Source organism: Simochromis diagramma, unplaced genomic scaffold, assembly GCF_900408965.1.
Source record: "Simochromis diagramma unplaced genomic scaffold, fSimDia1.1 OVJJ01000632.1, whole genome shotgun sequence".
NCBI lineage: Eukaryota > Metazoa > Chordata > Actinopteri > Cichliformes > Cichlidae > Simochromis > Simochromis diagramma.
In genome coordinates this window covers 1-13,086 of record NW_024387059.1, presented here as the reverse complement: position 1 = coordinate 13,086, position 13,086 = coordinate 1, and the positions used below count along the sequence as shown (strand labels likewise).

The 13,086-nt window shown below is 38.2% G+C and overlaps 2 long non-coding RNA genes across 2 annotated transcripts; both read left to right on the top strand.

Moving 5' to 3' along the window:
• Positions 1–82: 82 nt before the first annotated feature.
• LOC120742065 lies at positions 83–3,341 on the top strand. Its single transcript, XR_005697749.1, has 5 exons — positions 83–178; positions 1,864–1,925; positions 2,556–2,621; positions 2,964–3,026; positions 3,276–3,341. It is a non-coding gene; the product is annotated as an uncharacterized LOC120742065 (long non-coding RNA).
• Positions 3,342–10,170: 6,829 nt separating this feature from the next.
• Positions 10,171–11,211, top strand: LOC120742064. The gene is made up of 3 exons (XR_005697748.1): positions 10,171–10,406; positions 10,525–10,785; positions 10,890–11,211. It is a non-coding gene; the product is annotated as an uncharacterized LOC120742064 (long non-coding RNA).
• The last annotated feature ends 1,875 nt before the right edge of the window (positions 11,212–13,086 follow it).

Below are 13,086 nucleotides of genomic sequence, written 5' to 3'. Positions count from 1 at the left end.
TATATATATATATATATATATATATATATATATATATATATATATATATATATATATATATATATATATATTTTTTTTTTTTTTTTTTTTTCCTTTGTGGATTTCATTATCGTAACAGGGAGGCTTCGTAGAGCAGAGGAGAGTGCCATTTACTCTGATGTAAAGATGGGAGCTGCAGGTAAGGTCACAACAGTCTCATCCAGTGATCCGGTCATTGCGTGTAGTACTGATCACTAGAGTTGAATCTTGCGCACATGTGGAAATTCATATCCAAAAAACAAGAAGTCTACTTTGTTTTAAGTATGTTATTTTATTGCATCTAAAGTATGATTAAAAATGGTTTCCAGCTGTTTCTTAGAGATATTCCCCCATATTTGTTTTTGGGGTTTTTTTTTGTTTTGTTAGTTTTCGTGTTTTAGGGGAGACCAGGTATGGTGTAACACATTTTGCTCCAGCACCCATAACGCAATTAATTTTTGTGCTAGAGGTCACAAACCTTTACACAAATTACCCATTTTCCCCTATAAATGTCAACCATTCAAAGCCCTGCAAGAATACCACAGACCTTGTGTGTTAATGTTAAATACATGGCGTTCCTTTGTTATCACCTACTCCACAATCAGGGTGGGTTGTAACACATGCTGGGAGAGAAGTGTCAGTCGACACCAGAGAATGTGCTTCAAAAAAAGTGATGTATTGGAATAAAAGAACAGTTTTTGTCTCTATTTCTCTGTGACTGACCATATCTCAAATACACCCTGGCATGTGCGGCTGTGTACATTAGTTTAGTAGAGCAAACTTTCATAATACGACGGACACTTAGTAAAAAGTTAGTACAATGCAAGTCTGTGTGGTGGAGTGTGGTCTGAGCATGAGAGAAGAAGAGGCAACTGCACAGCAAAGACACATAAACTCCAGCTTTGTGTCTTTTTAATTTCAGCTAAGGTATGGAACAAATCGCTTCCTTTTCAGCTCAATACTAAACGGGTAATATTTTCTCTGAATACGGGACAAAACTCCGTCATGCTAGCTAGTACACAGTACGAGTTATTGTAACTGACTGTAAAAAGTAAGCATAACGAAAATAAACTACACCTGAACTTGGTTTATATCTGACCCAGATAGACTGCAGGTCATAACTTCTTACCTGAAGTTCAGTTCACCTGACACTGGGACCGGTGGCCGCCTTGGGTCTCTCCTCCTCCTGCCTCCCATTTCCCTCATCCACCTGCTGGCCTCCGTGGAAGCTCCGCCATAGCCACCACCAAACAACTGACTCATTTTTACACATCTGCCAGCATTACAAAAAAAAACCCAACAACAAAAAACCCATAAAGACGAAACATGACCATCGGCCCGCCGGGCAAATGCCCGATGGCCAGTCTAGCTATGGTCCTATCATCATAATCACGTATCCACTATTTTTACAGTAGCTGCCAGGGCCAGAAAAGGAGACTGGTAGCTTGCATGGGCCAAATTTGCTACAAAAAACAAAACAAAAAAAACTTTTGTATGTCACAACCAGTTTGTTCTCAATAAAATCTGCATACACTTGCAACCATGACAAGCACCATGTGAAATCAGGGATGGAAGTGGGTAAAAACTGAAATCATCATATGACTCCTATCTCATCCCTGAGATAGATACGATGAGATTAGTGGCGTTACAACTCTCCCCATGTTACAACCATACCCAGAACTTATCTATATCTTTAAATATAAAACACATTGTATGTCTTTTGTCTAAGACAGCTAAGCATACATAAAGACAACAGTTGATTTTCATTTCAGTTTCAGTCAACCTCTTGTCCCTTCAGTGAATCGCTACATAATTTCTGCTGAATAAATATCACTTCTCTTTTAGAGGATAGTCTGATGTATGCTGAGATCAACCACCACAAAAAACAAAAGCCAAGAAAAACAAAGGTGAGCAAAGTCTGCCATCATCCCACTCAGTAATGTTCAGTCTGTTTCTTATCTTAAAGATGTAAATCTTCCTATGTTACAATTTCTATTCACAGTTTACATAATTTAATAAAAAGCTTCTTTTTTTATCTTTTTAATTGATATAATCTTTTTTGCATGAATTGTTCGTCTAAGTACAAGTACATTGATTTTTTTTTAAGTATAAAATATATCTTTAGATTACTGTTGTAGCAGTGTAGCAGTAGCAGTGCATAAATAATCACATTAGGAAGCACTTTTATTAGTAGTAATAGTAATAAGAAGAAGAAGACGAAGAATCAATTCCATTCTCTGTTTCAGCACAAGTAAAATCAGGTGCATTTATATCTAATGACTAATCATTTTTTAAATTTTATTTGTTTTAATTATTAATTTATTTTATATTTCAAGGCTTCTATATAAAACTTTGATTTGATTTCTCTTCCATGAAACAAAAAAAGCCCATGGTTTTTTTTGTTTGTTTTTTTCTATTTATTTATTTTTTGTGCTGTTTTATTTTCTAATTTTTGGACAACTACGATATAAAAAAAAGTTATTGATTTTAATTATGAGAATATGAAGAAGTTTAAATAATTGTCTTTCTACTTACAGGAAAATCAAGTCCTGAATCAACCAATGAAGCAGTTTACTCCGAAGTCAAATTAAAAAGAGCTCTAGGTAATATGAAAATATAATTATTAAATCTAAATCTAACTATATCCTCACTCAACATTTTTTGCATAAAACTTTGAAGGCAAAAGTTAGATATGTCATCTTTAGTATTTGAGCTTTAAAGTTAAGATTTTGCACATTTTTGCAAAGATATATGTAAAAAATGTGTAATATTTAGGTACCGCTGTGTCTAAGCTACTTACACTTTCTTTCTTCACTTGTGAGATTATCTTCAGACCGTTGTAAATTTCTATATTTTACCTCCATCCACCTTTTTGCGTTGATCCATCAGCTGTATGTGATATTTGTGTTGCACAAATGTATGCTGAGATCTCATATCTCTCTTAGAGGACAGTCCAATGTATGCTCAGGTCAACTGCCGGGATAAAGGAAATACTAAGACAAACAAGGGTGAGTAAAGCCTGCAATCATTTACAGTGATGACATGGATAATTTATTATAATGATTTAGATTACATTTGAAAATGTAAATCTGTTTGTTTGAGTGTGTGTGCATTTTTGTTTATATCACTAATAAAAACAGTGATAAAGAAAACTTTGTTAACCTGTGGTTTAAGAAAATTATTGTTGTTTTTGTTGTTGTTGTTGTTGTTGTTATGAGACTACACAAGTCTTTTAAGTAAACTTCTCTCCATTACAGGAAAATCAAGTCTTGTGTCAGCTGATGAAGCAATTTACTCTGAAGTCAAATGAGGGAGCACTCTAGGATTTATGCTGACATGATGGAGTATGATGTGATGATTTATTCTTGTTCTTTAGCTCATAATATTGTTTCATATTGGAAATCTTGTTGTCTTCTTTGCTTTACAGATCAGTGAGGAGAGCTGTAACAGCAACCCCAAAATGAAGCTTTTTATGACGCCACTGTTGCTCCTCTGCTACCCAAGTGTCATACACACCCAATAAGTATAGAGTTATAGGTCATCATCATTATGAAATACAATATCTGTATTAATAACTGTAGACATATTACTGTATTTTAGCACAAAAAAGTACAAACTGGTGTGCTTCTGTTTAGTTTCATGCTCTCTCTATTCACTCAGTGATAATAACAGCATGACTTACAGTCAGCTTTTTCAGTGTTGCATATGGTTTATTAATGTTTGGGCAATAAACACGGTATACTTTTGTATGCAATAATCTTCTACATTATTAAAAGAAGACTGATATAATATGATATATATCTGACTGTATTTGTGCAAAATACTAATGAACCTGTTGATGTCAATTATGGAATAATTTGCTTTTTCTCCATGAAAATATGCGTTCATATTATAATATGTGTGTCTGTGGTTGTGTGTGTGTGTGTGTGTGTGTGTGTGTGTGTGTGTGTGTGTGTGTGTGTGTGTGTGTGTGTGTGTGTGTGTCTGAGAGAGAGAGATACATACATATAAACATACAGAATGTGAGATGCTGTGTTTGCTCCAGTTCAGTGTGGTGGCAAGGCCCAAAAATAATATCTGCCCGGGGCTTTTCACAGAGTAATGAAAGACCATATCTTCATCTCTTTGACTACAGAACTAAAATGACAAAGAACAATCTAAGCTGAATGTGTGCAAGCTTATGGAAAACATATTTTAGCTCTGACAGCTGGTAGACAGAGAGCATAGACACAGAACAACTGTCTGTGACTCACCGGCTGAAGAAGTGGAAGAGTGAGAAACTGAAATGTCCAATCTATGTTCTTTTTGGAGTCCGGAGAATTGCTGGGAGCAGAAAGGCAGAAACAGAGTTGTCCCCAGGAGGGACAAACCAGGATTCAGGGACAGGAACAGAAAAACAGCACAACATGACACTCAGTCTGGGCCTGTATAGGACCTCATATGGTTATTCTGTAATTAGTGTTGCCAACTGTCCCATTTCAGCTGGCACATCCCATATAATGAGCAAAATTGGTTTGTCCCTTATTCTACCAAATATCATGAAAATTCATGGTTACCCGCAATGTCACACACAGTGCATTTTTACACTATGCCCAGCTTGTTGTGCACTGTGCTTCTGGCACGCCACAGTGTCCCTTATTTGATATTTAAAAGTTGGCAACCCTATCTGTAATTGACATATCATTTACATATCCACGTAGGTTGCCCTACATCAAATGACCAGCATATCTCTGTACTTCCAAATGAGCTGTTAAAGGGGTTTTTGTGATCTGTCCTTGGTGAAGCAAATGGACGAAAAGATTTGACACATTGACAGGCTTCTCTCCACCACTGCAGCACCAATGTAGAAAGATGTCCTGGTCCACCACTTCTCCTCTGCTCAGGCTTAGCCTTTCACCAGCCCTCACTCTTCATCCTCCATGCTCACCATTTCTTCTCTCTGCCAGTACTTGCATCTCGCACGATGAAGAAGCTCTTGATGCTGAAGTAGTAGTTACCAGCCCAAGACCTGCAGCATGTCTGGGGAGCTCACCTTTGCCCATTTTTCTTGAAATTCCTGACTCAATGTTGGCCAGCTCTTCTGGCTTGATGATACCAAGCCGTTCATTGGTGGTTCTGCACCTAGTTAGTCTGAGTCATCTGCAACCATAACTCTTCGAGCTCCCTCTTCCAGGTAGAAGCTCCCACCTATGTTGCCCAGGATAATTGCTAATCTGTGAGCCCTGTGCAGCTCAAGCTTTAGAAACCCAGGCTACCAGAGCCTCCTGAGCAGCTCCAGCTTCCCGAGTCATCTCTGAAGCCTTCAGTGCTGCTCTAGTCACCAGTCATCCCATACAAACAGAATCAGAGCCCATGGGCCCTGAGCAACCGGGACCAGACGCCATGGATTTTTTGCCACCGAGTTCCAAGGGCCTCTGTGTTCCTGCGCTGCTACAGTTGACCTCCAACCAAGGCACCTAAGGTTCATTGTTCTGGTCCCAGTCCCTTCCAACATCTTCATCAAGATGATAGAGAATTATGTGTGGGATCACATTTTTTTTATATTTAAAATTAAATGTCTATCAATGATTAGCACACTTGGCTCGCAGTACTAACCACAGCCTGCTCATATATTTCTCTGTGGAGTTTCCCACAGAGTAAGCCAGAATAAACTTTACTCTGACAGACCAAAGATGTGCTTGAGAATGGCTGATTCTCTCTCTCTATGTTGACCCTCTGATAATGTGGCAACCTTTCCAAGATGTACACCACTTTTTGTCCCTGTGTCACTTTGAATTAGAAAAGAGGTTAAACAATTGATCGGATGTTACTGTTTTGACAGTGTTGCACTCTCTGACTTTTGATGGGAGCACTGTATCACTATACACTGTGATCATGTCAGCAACAACAACTTCACCTGTAGAGTTCAAGACTTTGCAGATGATAAATGCTGTATTCTTTTTAATAAAAGTAACATAATCAGTACAGTAAATTGTACTACTTTCTTTGCGTCAGCTTTGCATATGTGCATATGTAGTTTCTGTCCATTCTGCTATACTTATTTTTATGTACTGAAAGTGACCTGATGAATTACATCATCTAGAGAAAAGGAAATGCAGGCTGTAGCTTAGAACTGCTTTTATGTTCACCAAATGTTTAAGCAGACGATCAAAAAAGGAATCTAGTCAAGAAGAGCACAGTGGGAATTTAATGGTGCTCCTTTTGTACTGCACTACCCATAGTGTTAATGCAAGGCTATGAAAAATTTGAGAGAACTGGAGTGACTATGGCCATGACACATATCTTTGTGTGGTGTGTGTGTGTGCGTGTGTGTGTGTGTGTGTGTGTGTGTGTGTGTGTGTGTGTGTGTGTGTGTGTGTGCGCGTGCATGTGTGTGTAGGTGTCTAGAGAAGCTGCAAAGAGTGCGTTTGTCAGGCAAACAAATGGCAATTTTTCCTCATTGTTGACTGATGTTTAATATTGTAACGAGGAAACAAATGTAATCACACTAGTCCACGTAGTAGTTTAGATGATGCATGTATTTCATAGTGAATTACCAATGATGGGAACCACTGCAACCAGAAAGTAGTGCTATGATCACTGTGAATCATAATTACATAAATAAATGCAGAACATAATGTGAGTGTTTTAACCTTTCTTGGCACAAGAAGCAAGCTGATGTGGACAACAAATGTCAGCAGTGGAACAGTGCTGCTGTGGTTTGTGTAGCTGTTTATAGTTCTATGAGCTCATTATAAAGGGGAAGGAAGCACAAAGACACTTTACAAGGAAACAGCTTCACCGTTAGAACACGTTGACTTTAGCACTGCAGCAGGGTTGGGTGTGACAATGAGGCACTCTTTGTTCTGCATGCTTGATTTATTATGTGAGTACATTCATAACTGTGTCTTATGAGTATCACAAATTATTGAACATGTTTCTGTATTATTGTAGGGTCTTTATCTTACAATGTAAAGTGCCTCGATGTGGCTGTTGTTGTGATTTGAAGCTAAATAAATAAAACTGAACTGAATTATGAGAATTACAGTAAATTTCCAGACAATACAATTTGTCTTGAATGTAGCACATTTAAAGTTTATTTCAATATAATTATATTGAGTGATTCCTTAACTTCATCAAAAACAGGTTTAACAAAATCTGATCAGGTTTCAATCTTCATTTCAGTGCTCAGTACGGTCTTCTATGGAAATGCTACAGGTGAGATTTCTTCTTTCTTTCTTGTTTTCCTCAAATGTAATTCAGTCTTTATTTATTTATTTTCGTATTTATTGCCATTACATCTTGAATGAAATGAATCTCTTGAATTTGCCAAATGTCCTAATAATGAGATACTGCACATATAAATTACTTTGAATATTAAGAAGAGGATCGAGACTTTTTTAAATCAAGAAGAAGAGGAAGCGACTGAAGGCAAAGGGAAGAATTAAATGGTGAAAGTTGAAGGAGGAAGAATGCTGCACAGGGTGGAGTTGAGATAGATCTGGGTGGTAGGCAAGAATTACCAGATGACTGGGAAAGTACAATTGTAGAGGTGAGGGAAACCATGAGGAACATATTCGATGTATTCTCTGACAGAAGAAAAAAGGACAAGGAGACTTAGCAGTGGAATCATGAAGTATAGGAAAGTCAAGTCAGCTTTATTTGTATAACACATTTAAAACATCAAGTATCGGCCAAAGTGCTGAACAGGGATGATAAAAGAAAGAATTAAAATAAATGAGTTAAAAACATTACAAAACATCCAAATATACACACACCCAAGCAGACTCTTATATACATTTGTTTATACAAGTATATATGTACCAGTACATATGCACACACATATACATGCATATATCACACACACACACCACACACCACACACCACACACACGAGTACACGTGCATAAATGATCCAATGAGATAAAACACCAGAATAGCTAAAATGGAACAAAAGCGGCATCAGATCCGAAAGTCTTTGAAAATAGATAGGTCTTCAAATTTGATTTGAAGATTTCCAAAGAGGAAGAGGATTTTATAAAAGAGAAAGACTGTTCCAGAGTCTCGGAGCAGCGATGGAGGAAGCCCTGCCACCTCTGGATTTTATCTGGGAGCGTAGAACCAGTAAAAACATCTGACTGGAGGAACGCAGAGTTCGAGGTGCAGGCTAAGGAGATCTGAAATGTAAGCTGGAGCCAAGCCATGGAGGGCTTTAACAACAAATAATAAAACCTTGAAATCAATTTGGTATTTAACTGGCAGCCAATGTAAAGATGTGAGTATCGGAGTAATACTGTCTCTCTTTCTCGTATCCGTCAGGAGCCTTGCGGCTGTATTTTGAACAAGTTGCAGGCGGGACAGGCTTCATTGACAGACGCGTAAATAGAGAGAGTTACAGAAATCAAGATGTGATGAAATGAAGGCATGGATAACGGTTTCCAGATCTTTAGATGACAAGATAGTTTTGAGTTTAGAAATGCTCCTGAGCTGGAAGAAACTGCCAACAACAACTCAATTTATTTGTTTGTACAGCTTGAAGGTAGAATCCTCAAGATTTTTAACATGGGGATGTAGATTAGCTGATCGTGGGCCCAAGTCATTTCTTGTGAGACTAACAGAGTCTTGTTTGCCAAAAATTGTAATGTCACTTTTGTCATGGTTTAGTTTGAGAAAGTTCAAAGACATCCAGCAATTTATGTCACTAAGACAATCTGAAACTTTCTGCAATGTGCTATCAACACCTGGTTTTAGGGAGAGATAGGACTGTGTATCATCTGCATAACAAAGAAAATCAAAAATGAGAGACGAGGACAGGTGGAGGAAGTGAAGAAAGGTATGAAGAGGTGGAAAAGATCTTTAAAATGCACAGAAGGATTTAGCTGTTATTCTGCACCTCCATTGCTGGAGTGGATATATAGAGCTGGGGAAAACAAGATGGTTGTTGCCTGTTCCAGAATCAGACTCTTGTATGTGAAAATAATAGCAGTCCTATTGTGCTTGGTTAGCCTGTACCTGACAGGTACCAATAAATGAAGGGGAGTGCAACTCTGGCAATCGCTTAATTACAAACTCAGGTGTGGTAGAAGTTTGGTTCCATGTCACAGTGTTTTATTAAAGCTATCAAACCACATTTCACAGTGAGCAGGTGGAGCAAAGAAAAACGATCATTCAGGTTCATATTTTTATGAAAGAAATTGTTTTGTTTTTCAGTTTGGTTTTGACTGTGGAAAATACATTTGTTGACATCTTTTACAACACTGAGACTTTGTATTTTGAGAGTTTAACAGAGTTGTTATGAAACGGCAGATAAATGAGCACGCAATAAAAAAGATCATTCATGTAAACTAAGGTTGGGAGTATTTATCGACCATCGACGACAGGCTGAGGCTGACACTGCTCGTTTTTACAAGAGCGATTTATTTATCTGCCCATAAGTAAGTTTGCTAATAATGTTGGTTAAAGCTAAGAGAAGCAGTCAACAGGAGAAAAAAATAACAGGGCTGTTTTAACAGCATCTTCTTCCAGCTGCAAGCAAATGCACTCTCGTCAGAGTGCCCAAATGCAGCAGCCACTTTGTATTTTTTTGGCAACTAGTTCCTCCATGTTTAGACTTCTTGTCCTGTGCCTAAATGCACAAATCAGTCCGTGCATGATTAATTGCTCGGCCCATCAAAAAGTCACCTGTGTGTATTTATCGCCTCTTGTTACTTACTGGACTGATGAATGTTGCTTGGAAAATTTTTACATATCACTCAACCCAAATGTAAACAATAAAATATGAACTCACAAATAGTCTTACATTTAAAGCTGTTTTGCAGTTACTCGGCTGTTATTTTCTAACTATCAAAACATCAACAGGTTTTATACATTTATGAATTTATTTTCTTGCATTTATTTATTTATTTTTTCATTTATTGCAGCTCATATTGTCACCAGGATGTAATTAATGTGATTACTATTTACACTTTATTACACTCACTGAATCCTTTGAAGTCCAAAGTTTAGATGTGATTTATAGGGTTACTGCTCTTTGGTGCAAATTGCTGAAAGTTTAGTTAATCTGTGAACAGTCTTTATTTATATTATTACTATTCCTGAATGGACAATCTGTTCTACTTTTCCTGTTTTCTTCAACAGCAAGTAAACCCAGAGCCACACTGACAGCACAAGTTCAGTCATACCAGCAGGGGGCAGTGTGACACTGAGCTGCTCTGTGGAGGGCTCTGCTGGCTGGAAGTTTGACTGGTTCAGACGTGATTCAGAGTTTTCTGGAGCTCAGAAAATAGGAGCTGGAACATCAGAGCACACGATCAGTATTTCAGAAGGAGGCATCTATTACTGCAGAGGAGGGAGAGGAGATCCAGTTTTCTCCACAGAGGACAGTGCTGCAGTTACAATTCAGAAACAAGGTGAGGCACAAATAATTAAAAGTAAGACTTGATAACTGTCAATTTTAATATACACATATTATTCCATCTTGATTTTTTATTTTAAATATTTGTTTCTCTTTATTTGTTTGTTGAACAGTTTTGGCTGCTGTGAAACTGCAGCACAGCTGGTCTCAGATATTCACTGGTGAGACAATCACTCTCAGATGTGAGATTCAGGGAGGTGAAGGAAAGGTGTGGAAATATGAATGGACAGCACCCAACACAAACAGCCCTCCAACATCCAGTGAATACAGGATCAGCAGAGTTTCAGTGTCCCACAGTGGATACTACAGATGTCGGGGTAGCAGTGACTATCTCTTCACAGGATGGAGTGATGCCTTCAGACTGACAGTTTCATGTGAGTTGGAACATGATTCAATCTGTGAACAGTCTTTATTTATTTATATTATTATTACTATTCCTGAATGGACAATCTGTTCTACTTTCCCGTTTCTTCAACAGCAAGTAAACCCAGAGCCACACTGACAGCACAACGTTCAGTCATACCAGCAGGGGGGGCAGTGTGACACTGAGCTGCTCTGTGGAGGGCTCTGCTGGCTGGAAGTTTGACTGGTTCAGACGTGATTCAGTCTCTTCTAAAGCTCAGCTCATGAGAGGAAATGAAGCAAAGAGTTATTAGTGTCTCACAAGGAGGTCTGTACCACTGCAGAGGAGGGAGAGGAGATCCAGTTTACTACACAAAGGACAGCAGTGACGTCACAGTTACAGAAACTCGTGAGTTTAAGCACCCCATTTAGAGTAAAAAATGAAGTCTAAAGTTTAAAACCAGACACATTATGAGATAGTTCCATCTTATTATTATCATGATTGCAGATTTTTAATGCAAAATAATTATTTTTAAAATAAAGCATTTAGAAATCCCTGTTACTGAAAACAAATGAAGTGACCTGTAGAATAATCAGTGATGATAATGATGTCTAATGTTATTGATCTGAACAGGAATTTTTATATAACTCTCAAGGCTGCAACAGCAGTGGTGTGGAAGGTGAGAGAAAGGACCGAAGAGCAGGCACTGAAAATGACTTATTGGGAGAGAGCTGTATTTACAGTCGTGAGATACAAACAGAAGCAGTGCAAGGACAAAAGAAATGCCTAAACTAGGAAAACTAAAAATCATACAAAGGAACAAAAAACCTGGGACATAAACCCAGTACATGACACAAAAGACCTGAGATATGGAACAGGGAGCCTGGAATGCAGAAAGACAGGGGGGATAACAGGCACACAAACCAGCAAGAAACAGGACAACACTGATCTTAAATACATAGGCAGTAATGAGGGAGTGAGACACAGGAAGGAAGCACAGCTGGGTATAATTAGAGATAATGAGGCAAGTGGAAAGCAAAACTAGACACACTGCACACAGGACGGGCTATCAAAAAACAAAACATGAAGCATGACATTCACAAAGATGCAGAATAGACACTGAGACATGAAACACAGGGAAGACGTAGAGACAGAGAAACAAGACAAGCATTTAACACATGGAGACAAAAGGAAAACAAGGATACAGAACAAAACCTTCACTAGAGACATGACAGCAAGAACACAGCGAAAGGCACAGAACAGAACTGGAAACCAGAAACTATCAGTACGAAAAATCCCAGAAAACAATAATTCAAAGAATATAACTTAAACCAAAACACAAACAGTGGGTCACCAGAGCCAGGACTGTGACAACAGCACATTCATTTCAGGTTGCCAAATCTGCTTTCTTTAAGATTTAAAATGTAATATAGTTTAAACTTTGACGTTGACATGTTTTTATAGAAGTCATTTTGCTTTGACATTTCCAATCAGCTCACAGAGAAACCAACACACACACAGTCAACTACAGCTTATCAAAATGTCAAAGTACTCGAGCACTACGGCTGCAACTGTTCATCGAGTAATTCTCATAAAACGATTATAAAAAATCTTTCAGTTTTTTGCTTTGATGCTTCATTTAACAAACAGCTCTGCAGAGTTCAGTCGTCACCATGTGAACTCGAGTGTTTCACCCACATTTGCATCTATAAATAGACCTGCAATAGAAACATATTAAGAAGCACGCCTGTTGATAAAAAGTATGACAACAATGAACGCATGCAGACCCAGTTTTCCTACAAAAACACTCATAAAAAAACAGCAGCAGTGATGATGATGCTGACACAGTTTAACCTGCAGTCAGTCTGCACACATGTAGCAAAGAGGTGGAGCTGTTACAGAGACGGTGAGCTCAAGCTGAGTGAAATAAAATGTGTTTCTAGTGTGTAAAACAGGAGCGCTGTCCCTGTCTTCACCATTAAAACCTTTCCTGGGAAAAAGCTCAGAAGTCCTTCATCACCTGATCAATGAACTCTGACTTGAGGAAAAGTGAACTTTTTAGCTGCTCCATCCATGGCTGTTTGTTTTACACAGGAAAAAAAATCTGCATTAAAGATGCAGAAGTCACATTAAAATACGCAGATGAACTGTTAACTTGCCTGGTGTCATGTTTAAATCAGGCAGCTCACAGAAGGCTCACAGCAGCTCTCCAACATTTTATACCAGTGATAACTGCAACAAGAAGGGAGGAGTCTAAAGGGGGGCGGGGCGTACCATGACCATATTTATTCCAAGGCTTTCATTACATTATTTTCCAATTTAAATAAAGTAA